This window comes from Bombus affinis, unplaced genomic scaffold (assembly GCF_024516045.1).
Source record: "Bombus affinis isolate iyBomAffi1 unplaced genomic scaffold, iyBomAffi1.2 ctg00000123.1, whole genome shotgun sequence".
Lineage (NCBI taxonomy): Eukaryota > Metazoa > Arthropoda > Insecta > Hymenoptera > Apidae > Bombus > Bombus affinis.
Window position 1 is genome coordinate 14,454 of NW_026108855.1, and position 17,550 is coordinate 32,003.

The 17,550-nt window shown below is 37.3% G+C and overlaps 3 long non-coding RNA genes across 3 annotated transcripts; 1 reads left to right on the forward strand and 2 right to left on the reverse strand.

Annotated features, from left to right (window-relative positions):
- Window positions 1-1,809: 1,809 nt before the first annotated feature.
- LOC126927503 (uncharacterized) lies at window positions 1,810-5,532 on the reverse strand. Its single transcript, XR_007715545.1, has 2 exons — window positions 4,752-5,532; window positions 1,810-2,336 (listed from the first exon to the last, which is right to left on the reverse strand). It is a non-coding gene; the product is annotated as an uncharacterized LOC126927503 (long non-coding RNA).
- Window positions 5,533-15,266: 9,734 nt separating this feature from the next.
- LOC126927507 (uncharacterized) lies at window positions 15,267-16,888 on the reverse strand. Its single transcript, XR_007715549.1, has 4 exons — window positions 16,724-16,888; window positions 16,444-16,646; window positions 15,807-16,335; window positions 15,267-15,692 (listed from the first exon to the last, which is right to left on the reverse strand). It is a non-coding gene; the product is annotated as an uncharacterized LOC126927507 (long non-coding RNA).
- Window positions 16,889-17,078: 190 nt separating this feature from the next.
- LOC126927512 (uncharacterized) lies at window positions 17,079-17,512 on the forward strand. Its single transcript, XR_007715554.1, has 2 exons — window positions 17,079-17,212; window positions 17,368-17,512. It is a non-coding gene; the product is annotated as an uncharacterized LOC126927512 (long non-coding RNA).
- Window positions 17,513-17,550: the final 38 nt, after the last annotated feature.

The following is a 17,550-nucleotide window of genomic DNA, read 5'->3' on the forward strand; positions in this document are numbered from 1 at the left end:
TGGCGGTAGGAAATTTGGTAAGTAAGGTTCACCTTCTTTAATGTCAATGATTTTGAGATATGTTATTAAGCTCCAAATTCTAAGCAATCTTCTATATATGTACATATAATTGTGTATTATATATATATATAACATACGTATAATAGCCAAAATTCAACTCCCAAGTATACGCAAAGCTTTTATTTTCAATTTATGCGATACCACTATGTTTCATGAATTTATTTGTTAACGGTATTGAAACAAATACCAAGCAGAGGACGAACTATCCGTGAACTGTTTTGCCAACGAGTACGCTTCCAATATTTTCTGTTTGAGAAAACACGATCTAAGGGGGGGGGGGCAAAGCTTGATAATCTCGAAAGAATACAAGCATCAATTTCAAGCGCTTATAGGGAATCAAGCGGGCTTGTTAAGGTCGTAAGTTGGACAATTATCCCGTGTTAGGTTCAGTCAGCTTAGTCCTACACAAAATTGATCCAATCATGTGAAAACAAATGTATTCTGATTTTTGTCGCACATATTTCTGGTCTACGCACTCCAGTGCCCGCACAACTGATATTGAAACGCCTGATTTTCCCATATTCTACAGCGACAACATTACCTGATTTTTTACAACCATGAAGGACTCGAAAATACTTGCAATGCTCATCTGCTTGCAGGTTATTTTTGTCACTTTCTTCCCGTCAGGGGCTGGTAAGTTGATACTGATTAATTATACCATCGAAATTCTATATAATGGCTACAAAAAATATTTGCATCATTACCCTCATTTCTTTTTTTTCCCTTTTTCTTTTTCTTTTTTTTCCTTTCTCTTTTTCTTTTTTTTTCCTTTTTCTTTTTCTTTTTTTTTTGCGTGGGGAAAATTCGCTCGGACACGAAGACACTTCATTAGTGGCGTGGTAGTGAACATCCAAATTAATTATTTTTTTTCTTTTTCTTTTTTTATCCTTTCTCTTTTTCTTTTTTTTCTTTTTCTTTTTCTTTTTTCCTATCTCTTTTTCTTTTTTTTCCTTTTTCTTTTTCTTTTTTTTTTACGTGGAGGAAATCCGCTCGGACACGAAGCCACTTCATAAGTGGCGTGGTAGTGAACATCCAAATTAACTGGGGCACTAATTAGCTGAAGCTTCTAGTCAAACCAGGTATCAGTCTTTGTACGCAAAGGCATTCATTACAATCGTTTAAAGTTTGAAGAAGCACCGTTACAAATTCGTGATATAAGAGAAAGCGATTCAAAACTCGGACTCATTTGTTGGAACGACGCCGTGGGCAAAAGTACATAATGGAAAACTTTCTTCCAAGACCAATTGATAGCGCTGACGTAATTAAAATGTGACGATATTGCCAGCGACGTTTCTCCAAATAGACGACTAACTTATTTACGAATCGCCGTTACACGATTGTCGCTGGTAATACGGTTAGTAATCACTTTATTGAATTTTCGCTTGACGTGACAACGTCGAGTTCCTAGAGAGATTCTTCTCCCTTGTAAAACTATGTTTCTGCAACGACTGTATTTGTTGAATTACCGTTCGTGAACAAGTCCTTCTCTTTATTACGTGTAATAGATTCTTCTTTTTAAGTTTTAAATTACATTGGTAATTTTCTATAATTTATTACTCGAATATGGTAATTTTTTCTTAAAAAGTTTGCTTTTTCTACAATTATTTTACTACAAAACCCATCAAAAACATGATGTATGTATATATACCCTCAAATATTATCGGTTTATTCTCAAGCTATAGTTCAATTTCGGAAATTGCCAATTAAAATCATAAAAAAAAAACACAGAAAGTTCGTTAAAATATGCGATTTTCCAATCAAGATATAGAATTTATTCGAGTAATATAGATTACAGTAGCGATGGTGACGGCAACGATGAATGGACTGATTCTTCGTGCGAAAATAAATTGGTAGCGGAGAACGATGCATTGTTTCAGGGAATATCGATTTTCAAGCATGGTTTTGAAGTACGTGTGCGCGTGACTAGGTTTGTTAATTAATGCCGCTCCCAGGTTTTCAATATATAAATGTGACACCTACGTATCTTTAAGCTTAAAACAATTGGACTAACAATTTCATTAAATTTAAATCAATATTTATCTTTTTAAACGCAACAATATTTTTAATGACAACTTCACGTGTAAATCAAGTGCATACATATTCGATCGTTCTTGAAAACCTGATTCTCTGCGAAGAGAAAAATCCTTTGAGGTGGCCGTGTTGTGAGTTATAGTTGTGGTAGATAGTAGGCCTGTTCCGCTGTAAGTGTCACTGGGGGCTGTAGATGTCGCTGCCGGGGTACTGCTGATTTTTCGGCTTGTCGAGTGCCGCCACACCTTGAATAAAGATTTGATCTACGTTTTATACGCTACGTTTTACATCCACCTCTTTTCAGATATACCTCTCTATTTAAAATCATAGATCGTCACAATCTATAGGTATTTCCTTGAAAAGGTTAAAGTCGTTCTGTATAAAAGCCAATTCAAAGGGGAAGGAAATTCTGCGAAAAATTCTTTCAGATTACCCTATGTTTTTTATCGTTATATTACTTCTAAATTTTAAAGGACCAAATCACATGGCTGAAATTTTTAAAGTCTTTCTATATCTTCGAGGAAGTAAGATAAGGTTGATAGATAGTCGTTGTTGGTACTTAACCGAGTATGGTCATATAGTCGATTAAATGAAATTTCTATTCTTTCAGATATATATCGTCAAATATATATTATATATCAATGTTAATTGTTATCTGTGTTGGCGTAGTGAATAAACACATTGATGTTCGGTGTTTCAATTATCAGAATTATAATCGATGTTAAATGTATAGAGTGTCAAAAAATTATTTGTTATAGCTGTGGAAGATGGAGATCTGTTAGAGAAAATGGATCATGAAATTGATCTTGAGTATAATTTTCAGATAAAATTTTTTATTGCATCATAAAGTACTCATCAGGAGAAACGAAAGTTTCAGAAAACCCCTGGATCGTAAATGATTCGTTCTTTTGAAAAAAGCTGTTTAAAATTTCTTATACTAATCCCTATACTAATTGTGTATACTAATTGTATTTAGTATATTATGTTATAAATAATGGTTAATATAAGTATCAAAACAAATAGACAACAATTAATTAGATAACATCGTAATAACATAATATAATATAATGGGCGTAATCATATACAGTAAAACTTAGAAAATGTGCTCTGGATGAATTCGGTGATAATTATCCTTTGTTCCGTGGTATGTATAGGCAATAACGAATGGTAGATCGCAGCATAATAGTTTCCAACCATCCACAATTGTTCTAATTCCTCACTCGACGTCTTTCATGTTCATTCATGTAGGAAAAAGTATGTTATCGTTTAATAATAAGCTTTTAAGCGTTTAATAACATCTCGTCGAGTAGAAATTCCACACGAAGCAGTGAGAAAAATAATATTTGAAGAAGATCTATGTTCTCAGCTTCGTCGTGTGCAAGAACTTTGTAGGATAGATTGTATCATGCGATGAAAATTTTATACTTGTAAGTTAAGAAAATTGGAACGAAAATTCACGTTGTCTCAAAGATATCTTGTTTTTGGATAGAAATAGTTACTTTACTAACAACATTCTCAATATTAAGGATATCAACATCTTAGATTTAATTAAAGCCGCTGGAATACGCCAGATATTTCATATCTGACTTAAACATGTACTGCGACGAGCGAAAAAAGTAAACACATAAATATAAAAAACTAATTTTTCAAGTGATCGGTAAAGATTAGGTAACAGTAACTACAAGTTATTATTAACGAAATGTAATAGTTAATTTTCATTAACATTAATAATGTACAAAACATTTTACAAAAATGGACATCTCAAACCACGTTTACAGTTTTACACATTAATTATACTCGTCGAATCAAGGTTTCAACATAGTATTTCGTCCACTAGTACTACTTCACGTTTATTATATCCAATAGAATTAACTACTATTTAGGTAAATTATTTTGTGGAATGGTCAAATAATGCTCTTTTCTCATTATACCTTCGACATTCGCTTTCTACATAAAATCAACGGGCTGTGTTTACACTTTTGCTTGTCACTGCATATCAAGGAAGATTGAAATATAAAGTAATTCGCACAAAAAAGTAGATATTAGTATTGATGTTATTGTATTCCATATTTGACCTTAAAATATGAATAAAATCAGTCTAAGTATTAATGAAATTGCAAACATTTTTTCTAAAAGAACGGAACTTTCCTTTCTAATGAGCACTATATGATGCAATAGAAAAACAATTTGACACTGAAAATTGTGGTCAAGATCAATTTTGCGCTACACTTATTTAACCAATTTTCATCAAATCGAAGGTGTAGAATGGCTTGAAAAAAAAACCGCGATAAATACTTTTTTGACACTCTGTACAAAGGTGTATATCAATGTGTATATCGATACACATACTCTGTATGTGCATATCCGTGGAACATATATCCGTTTTTCGAAGCAAAATGTCATCTACCTGTTCAAAAGAGCAAAGCAAAAACTCTACATAGAGGGTTTGTTACTGTTCACACTCTGTATTTCCGTGCGTAAAGTATCCAACCAGATATCCAGGAACAGCTTTCAGGGAACGAGATTGAATATTTGATCGAATATATTTAATATGGCAATGTTACGTATAACAATATACGTATGGAATTTTAAAAGTCACGAGGGTTGCAGCGGACTCAATTTTAATGTACATTAAACATTTTGCTCATTGATGACCTTACCTTAATTTTTTTCTCCTTCCTCACTTTCTTCTCCTATGCGAGTGACACAGCAAGATTGATAGTAACAAGCGATTTCATTAAAACACAATCTCCTTTTCCATTTGATGAACACGATACGAGACGAGGGAATGATTTAGGAACACGACTTTCGAGCGGTTTCAACAACTATTAAGTTTCATTTATAGCAACGAACACTGCCAAAGACGTAATCAATAAGATTCGCGTAGGTGCCGTAGATGACGTAGATGAAAAAACGTAGATCAAACGTAAATGACGAAATTATACATTAATTTATTTTAACGCGTTAAAATTACGCTAATGACAGTTGCTCCATTCTATTTGTTCACATATTTGAGCCCTATATGGAACAAAGTGAACGGAGCATCTGCAAGCGTGTTAACCGGACAACGACGAATTTTCACATCTACTCCACGAAGCTTCACATATATCAATGACCACTGCCGTAGTCATGGTCAAGCGTAGATGGCGAAGTTATGTATTGATTCACTTTAACACGTTAAGATTACGCTAGTGACACTTGCGCAGTACTATTTGTTCATATATTTAAGCCCTATATGCAACAAAGTGAACGTAGCATCAGCAAGCGTGTTAATTGGACAACCACGAATTTTCACATATATTGCACGAAGATTCGTATATAACAATGATCACTGCCATAATCATGGTCAAACGTAGATGACGAGATTATGCATTAATTCACTTTAAAAATTACGCTAGTGACAGTTGCGCCGTTCTATTTGTTCATATATTTAAGCCCTATATGCAACAAAGCGAACGTAGCATCTGCAAGCGTGTTAGTTGGACAACGACGAATTTCGTTTCGCAAACACGGACACGTGAAACATTTTGAAGTTACGTGGACGCGAGAGTAATTCGTTCCCTTAAATTGCTCAATTTCCATTTCTTTCGCCATGTATATTCGAGTATTGCATTTGAATTGCAGAGCAGTCGGAAGTAACGGCGCACGTCGTTGATATATCGACAGGAACATGAATTCTTTTTTCATAGGATGAATACTTTTTTCATCGAATTATTAAACCGAATCAAGTTTTCAAATCCAATCATTTAATTTCATCGTTTTACATCGAACGTTTCAATCTTTTTTCTTTTAAATACCTTACCTATATTTCATCTCGTTGAATATTCCATATTTTTAATGCTACTACCACTTATTGGTAATTTCAAATATGTAATTATCGTTCTGAAGTTAGAAATTCGAAATAGCATTCGTCAGTATATGATTCTACGTTTTATATAGAGTAATAAAAATGATACAATGAGTTTCGGTAAATAACCAATAAAAATTTTTGTTCCTTTTTCTTTTTCTTTTTTTTTTTTTTTTTGGTTTTATGTATCCCAGGTCGAGAATAAACTATGTGCACGTTTTCTCTCGTTTCTTGTATTTTTATGAGGAATTCAGTCTTTTTACGCCACAAGAGTCTCAACGTTTTCGTTTTCACGCCTACGTTACGCTCGTTAAACACGTTCCAACAAGACCATGAATAAGGATAACAGCTTTAATGTTTTCACATGTGTTTATTTATTATTTTAGACCTTAAATATTTTATTTATAAAATCTTTATTTAAACAAGTTACCATTGTCGCTACAATAAATCAATGAATGAAATCAGTTTAAATTTAAAATATCATTTCATAATTTCTCGTCACTTGTATCTAAAAACAAAAAAAACGGTGTACCCACATCGTGCGTAGACGGGAAATTAAAACAGTGGAGCTTAATTGAAACACTGATCATATTCCGCGATTGTAAAACAATAATAGAAAATCGTGTTTCTTTTGAAGGGTATGAAATTGTCAGGAGATTATGCCATAAATGAAATTGGAAACTGGCTGGTCAAAGGGATTAAATTCAATTAAACCGAACTGTGTTATATTGTACAAAGGCTAGAGAACTGCTACCAAATATCTGCTAGTTTAAAGGTGTCCCTTATAAATTATAATTATATTTCAAATTCAATCTCCTAGTAATAAGTAAATTAATATTTTACCTAAAATCTGTGATATAGATAACAAAAATAAATTCTTTACATTATTCGTTAGTTTGCAATATAATTAGAATATTATCTTTATTTTCTGGTGTCTTTGTTATTCTTAAAAGATAAACTGCTTATTTACAAATTTAACACTGCATATGCTATTAATAAATCATTTTATATTTAATTTTGCAACCTTCAGTCATTGTTAAAACTTGTTGACAATACTGTCGGTTAATAGAAATTTCTAAAATCCCCTTATTTCTACTCGATTAAAGGGTATATTGCAGAAACTATGTTAGCTACAGTGTTAGCTACAAATCACCTGTGTCACTCCATTAAACTTATACACAATAGTATTGATTCTTGTTTTAATTTAAAATAAAATATGTTATTGTAGGAATGAAGCAGAATGTTCAAATAATTGAAACAACTTTTTGTCCTATAATTAGTGCCTTTCATTTCAAAAATTAAAAAATTTTTAATCAACGATATTTGGAAGTTTCGATCTAAAATGACCAGGAATTGAAACAGAAAATATTTTTATGCCAATAAATACGTATTCTTCACATATAAAACAAATATGAAAACAAAAATCGATGTATATTAATGAATTTTGAAATGGGGAGGAATTATATGATTATACCCATTCTCTGTTGCGTTTAATTGTTTCAATTGATGTTTCATGAGAATTTTCATCGAATTTTTTAGAGATTTTTTTTTTATTAGAATATTTACGATCAATTCTCGTTGAGAATTTTCAGTAATTAATTTAATTTGGCGTGATACAATGACATGGATCATAATAGTTTTATATTGTTGGTTCTAGTAGAAACTAAGGATTTAATCTAGAGGCTATTTTCTTTTTAGTCTGCGGATCTGGTCCGTCGTGTCCAGTAGTTGGGTGACTAGTGGGTTGTGGTGGTTGTTGACTCTTGTGTTATATCTGCTTCTGGACTTGTGTATTTCATCTTTGACTGTAGGTATCTTGAGGTCACGGTGGATTGTTTCGTTGGTAAGATACCAGGGTGCATTTGATAGGGATCTTAGCGTTTTCGATTGGAAGCGTTGGAGTATTTCAATGTTGGAATTACTTGCTGTTCCCCATAGTTGGATTCCGTAGGTCCAGACAGGTTTTATTACGGCCTTCTAGAGGGCTATTTTGTTCTGTATGTTTAGCTTGGAGCGTCGGCCCGTGAGCCAATAGAATTTTCTTAGTTTTTCCTTTAGTTGCTTTGTTTTTTCTGAGATATGTTTTTTCCAAGTTAGTCTCCTGTCCAGGGTCATGCCCAGGTATCTTACGGAGTCCTTGCTTGGGATTATTGTGTTGTTAATGGTGACCTGGGGGCAGGTTTGTTTTCGGAGCGTGAAGGTTACATGAGAGGATTTTTTTCGTTTATTTTGAAGCCTCATTTTTCGAACCACTTTTCCATGGAGTCGAGACTTCGCTGGAGAGTGGATGAGGCAATTGCCGGGTCTGCGTGGGTAGCTAATAGTGCTGTGTCGTCGGCAAATGTTGCTATTGTTACCTCGTTTGATATAGGTAAGTCGGCAGTGTAGATGGAGAACAGTAGGGGTCCGAGGACACTACCTTGGGGTATGTCGGATTCTATTGGGAATGTTGCGGAAGTGGCGCCTAGGCATTTAACTATGAATTGTCTGTTGGTTAGGTAGGATTTTAAGATGGTGTAGTATGGGTGGGGTAGGATCTTTTTAAGCTTGTAGAGTAGCCCTTCATGCCATACTTTGTCGAATGCCTGTTGGATGTCTAGGAATACCGCTGAGCAGTATTTTTTCTTTTCAAGGGTTTGGCTGATCATGTGGGTTATGCGGTGGATTTGCTCTACTGTTGAGTGTTGTTTTCGGAAGCCGAATTGGTGATCTGGGAGTGTTTTCAATTCTTCTAGGAGTGGAAGGAGACGATTCGTGAGCATCCTCTCGAATAGTTTAGACAGTGTAGGTAAAAGACTGATTGGGCGATAGGAGCTGGTTTCATATATTGGTTTACCGGGTTTAGGGATGAGGGTGATCAGTGAGATTTTCCACGCCTGAGGAAAGTATTCAAGGCGGAAGATAGCGTTAAAGATTGATGCGATGAGTGCAATCCCTTTTATGGGAAGTTCCTTGATTGCTTTATTGTCTATTAGGTCGTGACCTGCTGCTTTCTTGGGGTTTAGGCGACTGATTGCTTCTATGATCTCTGAAGAAGTGAAGGGTTCAATAGGAGGGGACATTTGGAAGGGAGTGTGCAGATATTCGGTAACGTCCGCTGCAGCTATGGAGGAATGGGGTTGGAATACTTCAGTCAAGTGTTTGGCAACTAGGTTGGCTTTTTCTATAGGGCTACGCGCCCATCCACCCTGCGGACGGCGGATTGGAGGTATTATTTGTGGGAGGCGCGTGAGTTTCCTGGAGGCCTTCCATAGTGAGTAGTTGGAGTCGGCTGTGGGGGACAAGCTGACGAGATATTTGTGAAAACGGTCATTATTGTAGTTTTTTATAGTTTTGGATAATTTTCTAGTTGCGTTGTTTAGTTTGCGTTTGTCCTCCGGTGTTCTATGGGTCTGCCATATCCTTCTTAGTCTACGTTTTTCTGCTATTTTTTTAAATATGTACTGGGGGTATTCGTGATTGCCGATGGACGTTTTTGCCGGTGTGGAGAAGCGGATAGCGTTTATTATGCTCGTGTTTAAGTATTCCGTGGCTGCTTCGATTTCTTCATTGGTTTTTAGTGAAGTTGAGGCTGAAGTTGTGTGTGTAAAGACTTCTCTAAAGAGCTGCCAGTTGGTGTGTTGGTTATGTATGGAGCCATTAGGTGTATTCTCGATGATAGTTGAACTGACTGTTACTATCACGGGGGAATGATCAGAGGAGAGATCAGCCGAGGAATTGATTTGGACGTGTCTTGACGAGATATTTTTAGTTATGAGGAAATCAAGGAGATCGGGTATTTTGTTTGTGTCGGTGGGCCAGTGTGTAGGTTCGTATGTGGTAAGGTAGTTGAGGTTGTTGGTTATTACGCTGTTGAGGAGGTTTTTGCCTCTTACTGTAACCAGTCTGCTGCCCCATTGGGTGTGTTTGGCGTTGTAGTCTCCTCCAGCTATGAATCTATTGCCCAGGGTGTCCAGGAAGTCGTCAAAGTCTTCTTTGGCGATGGAGTGTCTGGGAGGGCAGTATACAGCTGAAGTGGTGATTGTACCATGACAGTCTTCTATTGCTACGTTTGTTGCTTGGAGGTAGTCTTTCTGGAATGGTGGAAGTTCGTAGTGCTTAATGTTTGATTCGATTATGATTCCGGTGCCGCCGTGGGCCTTTCCGCTGGGGTGTTGGGTGTGGTAGAAGTTGTAGCCGTGTATTTTGAGGTAGTTTTTATCGGTGAAGTGGGTTTCGGATATGAGCATCACATCGATTTGCTGTTGTTTTAAGAATAGTTCTAGTTCAAATTTGTGCTGAGCTAGACCGTTGGCGTTCCGCAGAGCTATTCGCATTGGTTTTATTTTGCTTCTGTGCGTATGAATTTGTCCATGAAGAGTGTGAGTAGTGACAGCAAGTTGTTAATTTGCTCTGATTGTTTCTCTATTAGCTTTTCAAGCCTAGAGACGTTGTCTGTATCAGGTGATTTGGGGGCACTATTTTGAGGAGGATCCCTGTGGCTATTTGGTATATTTTGAGTGCCTTGTACCGCTTGGGCATAGGAGGTTGAGGGAATGGTGAATTTGGTAGGGCTGGGTGTTTGATTGGTTGGGGAGATTGGGGTAAAGATGAATTTCGGTGAGCTGGGTATTTGGTAGGTTACCTCTTTTGTTCTAAGTTTGGGGTACTTGTTTGAGTACAGTGTTTTGTAGGCTGAGCAGCCTTTGTAGTTGGCAGGATGGTCACCTTGACAGTGGATGCACTTCGCTGGGATTTCCGGTGATTTACTGCACTGGTCGGTGGGGTGTGTACCTGCACATTTGACGCAGCGGAAGATATGGTTGCAGTATTTCTGCGTGTGCCCGTATCTTTGGCACCTCTTGCATTGCACTATCTCCTTTTTGATTTGCGGTGGTTCGAATTTTACTATAGCGTTCATTAGGCGACTGATGTTGTAGATTTCCTTATTGTTGGGTTTCTGTTTTAAATCGATAAAAAATAGGGATAACGGTTTTTTCGAGACTCTATGCCTTATGTTGCTGACATTGATGACTTCGTGGCCGAGTTTCGATAGTTCTAGGGCGGCTAGCACCCTTCCCTAACCACCAACATGGAAATTGACCAATTAACAGTAACGCCAATTTCCCTCACTTTCCGAACGAAGGCTTTTTTCCACGAATCCGATGATTTCGGGCCCTTAGGCACACCCATCATAGTTTTCCTCGACAGCGTTACCATGAACAGTTTGCTGGTGAGTGCCGAGGCGTGCAAACGTGTGTCCAGTGCCCTGCGAAGTCCACAAAACAGCACGTGACCATCCAGTTGCTGCTGAGTGCCGAGACGTGTGTCCAGTGCCCTGTGAAATTCACAAAACTCCACGTGACGCTCATCTGTCGAAAGCAAATCCAACAAACCTAGCTAAGGGTTAACAGCCTCTCGACTAGTTCTTTCACACTGAATTAACTAGCTCGATGATGGCTCTATCATTCCAAACAGGCTCTCCGGAGCTAAATTATAACACCGCCGTTTTTCCTCCCCCGTGGCAAGGGGGCAACACATCTATCCTGGTAAACGACCATCACTCGAAAAAACGCAAGCTGGAACCAAGCAAGACAAATGTGAATAAGAGTCAAACTAAACCACCAGCCAGCCAGGTGACCACCTTCAATAGATTCTCAATACTGGAGTCTACGGAAAACTCCATGAATACAACCGAGAAGGTAAATAATCTCCATACTCAAAGAATTCCCCCTCCTCCACCAATATTCATTGACGACGTAATCGACATACAGTCAATGATAAGGACCATTGAAAAAGACATCAGCAAAGAGGACTACAAGTTAAAAATTAACAACAACCACGTGAAAATTCTGCTGACCCACCCAGACGCCTGTAGAAAGTTAACTAAGTTGCTAAAAACGTTAAACGCTAAATTCCACACATATCAGCTCAAAGAAGAAAGACCTTTTCGTGTGGTGCTACGCAACATCCACCACTCAGTCGACCTAGATGAACTAAAGTACAAACTTCAAAATCTTGGCCATGAGGTAACAAACATAAGCAACATTAAACATAGAATCTCAAGATACCCACTATCACTATTCTTCATAAATTTAAAACAAAAAGGGAACAACAAAGAAATTTACAACGTCAACCGGCTGATGAACTCCATAGTTAAGTTCGAACCACCTCTTGTAAAGAAAGAAATAATACAATGTAAAAGGTGCCAAAGGTACGGCCACACGCAGAAATACTGCAACCATAACTTCCGGTGCGTAAAATGTGCAAGTAATCACCCCACTGACCAATACACTAAATCCCCCGAAACCCCCGCTAAGTGCATCCACTGTCAAGGAGAGCATCCTGCGAACTACAAAGGATGCTCAGCATATAAAACACTACATAATATTAAGTATCCAAAACTGAGACCCAAGGACATAACCATACAAGAACCTAGACCCCAAAGCTCACCTCACCATCAGTATCCCACGCGCAGGCAACACAAGGAAACGTAAACAACTCGAAAACCCACAGTGTACACACAGAAAATAGAATTCCCACCCCACAAAACACAAACAACTTCACCAGACTCGAAAAACTTATCGAGAAGCAAACTGAGCAAATTAACAACTTGCTGTCACTACTCACACTCTTCATGGACAAATTCATACGCACAGAAGCAAAATAAAACCAAGACGCATAGCTTTGCGGAACGCCAACGGTCTAGCTCAGCACAAATTTGAACTAGAACTATTCTTAAAACAACAGCAAATCGATGTGATGCTCATATCCGAAACCCACTTCACCGATAAAAACTACCTCAAGATACACGGCTACAACTTCTACCACACCCAACACCCCAGCGGAAAGGCCCACGGCGGCACCGGAATCATAATCGAATTAAACATTAAGCACTACGAACTTCCACCATTCCAGAAAGACTACCTCCAAGCAACAAACGTAGCAATAGAAGACTGTCATGGTACAATCACCACTTCAGCTGTATACTGCCCTCCCAGACACTCCATCGCCAAAGAAGACTTTGACGACTTCCTGGACACCCTGGGCAATAGATTCATAGCTGGAGGAGACTACAACGCCAAACACACCCAATGGGGCAGCAGACTGGTTACAGTAAGAGGCAAAAACCTCCTCAACAGCGTAATAACCAACAACCTCAACTACCTTACCACATACGAACCTACACACTGGCCCACCGACACAAACAAAATACCCGATCTCCTTGATTTCCTCATAACTAAAAATATCTCCTCAAGACACGTCCAAATCAATTCCTCGGCTGATCTCTCCTCTGATCATTCCCCCGTGATAGTAACAGTCAGTTCAACTATCATTGAGAATACACCTAATGGCTCCATACATAACCAACACACCAACTGGCAGCTCTTTAGAGAAGTCTTTACACACACAACTTCAGCCTCAACTTCACTAAAAACCAATGAAGAAATCGAAGCAGCCACGGAATACTTAAACACGAGCATAATAAACGCTATCCGCTTCTCCACACCGGCAAAAACGTCCATCGGCAATCACGAATACCCCCAGTACATATTAAAAAAATAGCAGAAAAACGTAGACTAAGAAGGATATGGCAGACCCATAGAACACCGGAGGACAAACGCAAACTAAACAACGCAACTAGAAAATTATCCAAAACTATAAAAATCTACAATAATGACCGTTTTCACAAATATCTCGTCAGCTCGTCCCCCACAGCCGACTCCAACTACTCACTATGGAAGGCCTCCAGGAAACTCACGCGCCTCCCACAAATAATACCTCCAATCCGCCGTCCGCAGGGTGGATGGGCGCGTAGCCCTATAGAAAAAGCCAACCTATTTGCCAAACACTTGACTGAAGTATTCCAACCCCATTCCTCCATAGCTGCAGCGGACGTTACCGAATATCTGCACACTCCCTTCCAAATGTCCCCTCCTATTGAACCCTTCACTTCTTCAGAGATCATAGAAGCAATCAGTCGCCTAAACCCCAAGAAAGCAGCAGGTCACGACCTAATATACAATAAAGCAATCAAGGAACTTCCCATAAAAGGGATTGCACTCATCGCATCAATCTTTAACGCTATCTTCCGCCTTGAATACTTTCCTCAGGCGTGGAAAATCTCACTGATCACCCTCATCCCTAAACCCGGTAAACCAATATATGAAACCAGCTCCTATCGCCCAATCAGTCTTTTACCTACACTGTCTAAACTATTCGAGAGGATGCTCACGAATCGTCTCCTTCCACTCCTAGAAGAATTGAAAACACTCCCAGATCATCAATTCGGCTTCCGAAAACAACACTCAACAGTAGAGCAAATCCACCGCATAACCCACATGATCAGCCAAACCCTTGAAAAGAAAAAATACTGCTCAGCGGTATTCCTAGACATCCAACAGGCATTCGACAAAGTATGGCATGGAGGGCTACTCTACAAGCTTAAAAAGATCCTACCCCACCCATACTATTCCATCTTAAAATCCTACCTAACCAACAGACAATTCATAGTTAAATGCCTAGGCGCCACTTCCGCAACATTCCCAATAGAATCCGGCATACCCCAAGGTAGTGTCCTCGGACCCCTACTGTTCTCCATCCACACTGCCGACTTACCTATATCAAACGAGGTAACAATAGCAACATTTGCCGACGACACAGCACTATTAGCTACCCACGCAGACCTGGCAATTGCCTCATCCACTCTCCAGCAAAGTCTCGACTCCATGGAAAAGTGGTTCGAAAAATGAGGCTTCAAAATAAACGAAAAAAATCCTCTCATGTAACCTTCACGCTCCGAAAACAAACCTGCCCCCAGGTCACCATTAACAACACAATAATCCCAAGCAAGGACTCCGTAAGATACCTGGGCATGACCCTGGACAGGAGGCTAACTTGGAAAAAACATATCTCAGAAAAAACAAAGCAACTAAAGGAAAAACTAAGAAAATTCTATTGGCTCACGGGCCGACGCTCCAAGCTAAACATACAGAACAAAATAACCCTCTACAAGGCCGTAATAAAACCTGTCTGGACCTACGGAATCCAACTATGGGGAACAGCAAGTAATTCCAACATTGAAATACTCCAACGCTTCCAATCGAAAACGCTAAGATCCCTATCAAATGCACCCTGGTATCTTACCAACGAAACAATCCACCGTGACCTCAAGATACCTACAGTCAAAGATGAAATACACAAGTCCAGAAGCAGATATGACACAAGAGTCAACAACCACCACAACCCACTAGTCACCCAACTACTGGACACGACGGACCGATCTACATTTATCATATTTTATATAAAATTAGAAGGGACCTTTAAAAAATTGCATGCAACAACACACTTACAGGTACTCTTGAATTAGTTTTTCTACATGTCTGATTATGTCTTTATATGTGTATGTCAATTCAAATTTATTTTCTTAAAAGTCCCTTAATGAAAAACTAACACTTCATACTAACTTAGAACTTTTGAGTTCTTAGAATATTCTGATTTAGTCACTGGCTGTACCATAAATTCATTTACAGATATTATATTTCCACCAAGAGCTAGGTTTATTATGAGCCTTCCTGTATCATCATCGAATCCTTCTATTTGACCATAATTATTACCTTGTTTTCCAGCTATAATTTTCACAAATGTTCCTTTCTCGATTTTAACTTCTTCCTCTTCTTTTTTGGAATCTGTATTTTTCTTCTGCAATGCTACTTTGTCTGCTCCAAGACCCATACCTTTTGGTCGTAATTCTGGTATGACAGCTGCTACTAATCTGTAATAGTTAGAATAAACGATTGTGAAATAAAAAATGATGTTCTCTGTTTACTTTCCAATAAGTGATGTATTAAACACATATAATTAATTTAATCTAGAATAAAATTCATACTTTTCATTTCAACCAATTCCCTTTCCTGGTTGCCATCCCATTCCCTGTAACATTGCTACACCAAAAGCATCAATAGGAATTTTTTCATAATCTTGTAACGTAGACTGAAGAATAAAAAACAATATTTATAATATGCAAATGTAATACATCTGTGCATTGCACATCAATATGTTGATAACGTACCTGTTCTTTGCCTCTTAATGATTCATCTTCTACTAAAGGTAAAGTTAAATCATTTGTTTTAGTTTCATGTTCATTCTTTGACTTAAGTTCCTCAATGATTTCTTCCGCCGCTTGCTCTTCTAAAGTAACAACTTTATTTTCACTATCTTCAACTGGCTCTTTCTTTATTGATATTATTGGCGATGTTTTTCCATTAGATAGCTTTGATTTTGCCTCGTTAACACTAGCGTCTCCTACCTTTTCCTTATCTGCCTTCGGAAGGAAAATGTCTGCATCTATTTTATTAACAATTCTATCATGCCAGGTTTTTGAACCTAGTAATGGAATAATTAGAGATTCATCTTTTCTTTCTTCCTCATTGAAATAAAAAATTGTTTTCAAATATATATATTCCGCTATTGGTGATTTTTATAGGTTAGGTTGAGGTTATATGTTTCTTGATTATAAATTTTACTTTTTGAACTCACCCTATTACTTTAATACCTTTTTCATTAAGGCATTCAATGTAATCAACTTTCTTTTTTTCTTGTGGAATAGCATTTTTTCTTAATAGATTTCTTAATAGATTTTGCAAAACCGAAGGAAATCTTCTTTCCTTCTTCTGCTGGTTTGTTTGTTATTTTAACACTGACTTATAGATCAATACACATGTATATACTAGACATAAAGATTGATGTCACTTGAAACTATGTGCATGAATCTAATATCTTATTATACTTTATTAATCTACTCACAATTACTTGCACATTACTAAAATTTCATTCCGACAATATATCAAGCGCCTGAATAAGTGACATTAAAGTAAACATATATGAGAGAGGAAATAAGAAGAACTGACGCCTATGGTTTTCTATGTTACAGAGCTAGTGCTGCACCATACGGCCAAATGCCGAAAGTGGCTAGGATATCCCAGAGAGAGTAGTGCTGCACCATGCAGTCAAATGCCGAAGGTGGCTTATGCTAGTATATATCTGTCTATACGTTTCAATCAGAAAATCGATATTATGTGTTCATGTGAAAGTTCACATTTCCTTAGGAGCTGTATTTTGATAGATTTAAGCTTCTAATGGAGCATTTTAAACGTATAGAGTATACTATGAAGTAGAGTGCGGATCATTTTATATTCATAGAAAATTTGAATGTATGGAAATGTACCAAATGCTCATGATATGCAAAAATATGCAAAATATTCAAAGTAAACCAATCATCAAAAAGTTTAAAAGGTGAAACAAATTTCTTTAATAACACCTAGATTAATTTTTATTTGTTAACGATCTACATTCTACTACGCTTTTAATTCTACCCTAGTTTATGCACCATAGCGCATGACAGCGCTATTATGTCCTTTACAATTTATTCAAGATCATTCTATTTTCAGATCAGACTCTCTATTTTTCTTTTTGCATCCTGCAAATTACCGTATAGTGATGTAAAACGAAAGCTATTGCTCGTTAAAATTTGACGTACTTTTGTTTTCATGAAAATATACATATGTTGAATTAAATAAACTAAACTATTGATAATCACATTGAAAGTATATATATTTATATATAACTTAGAT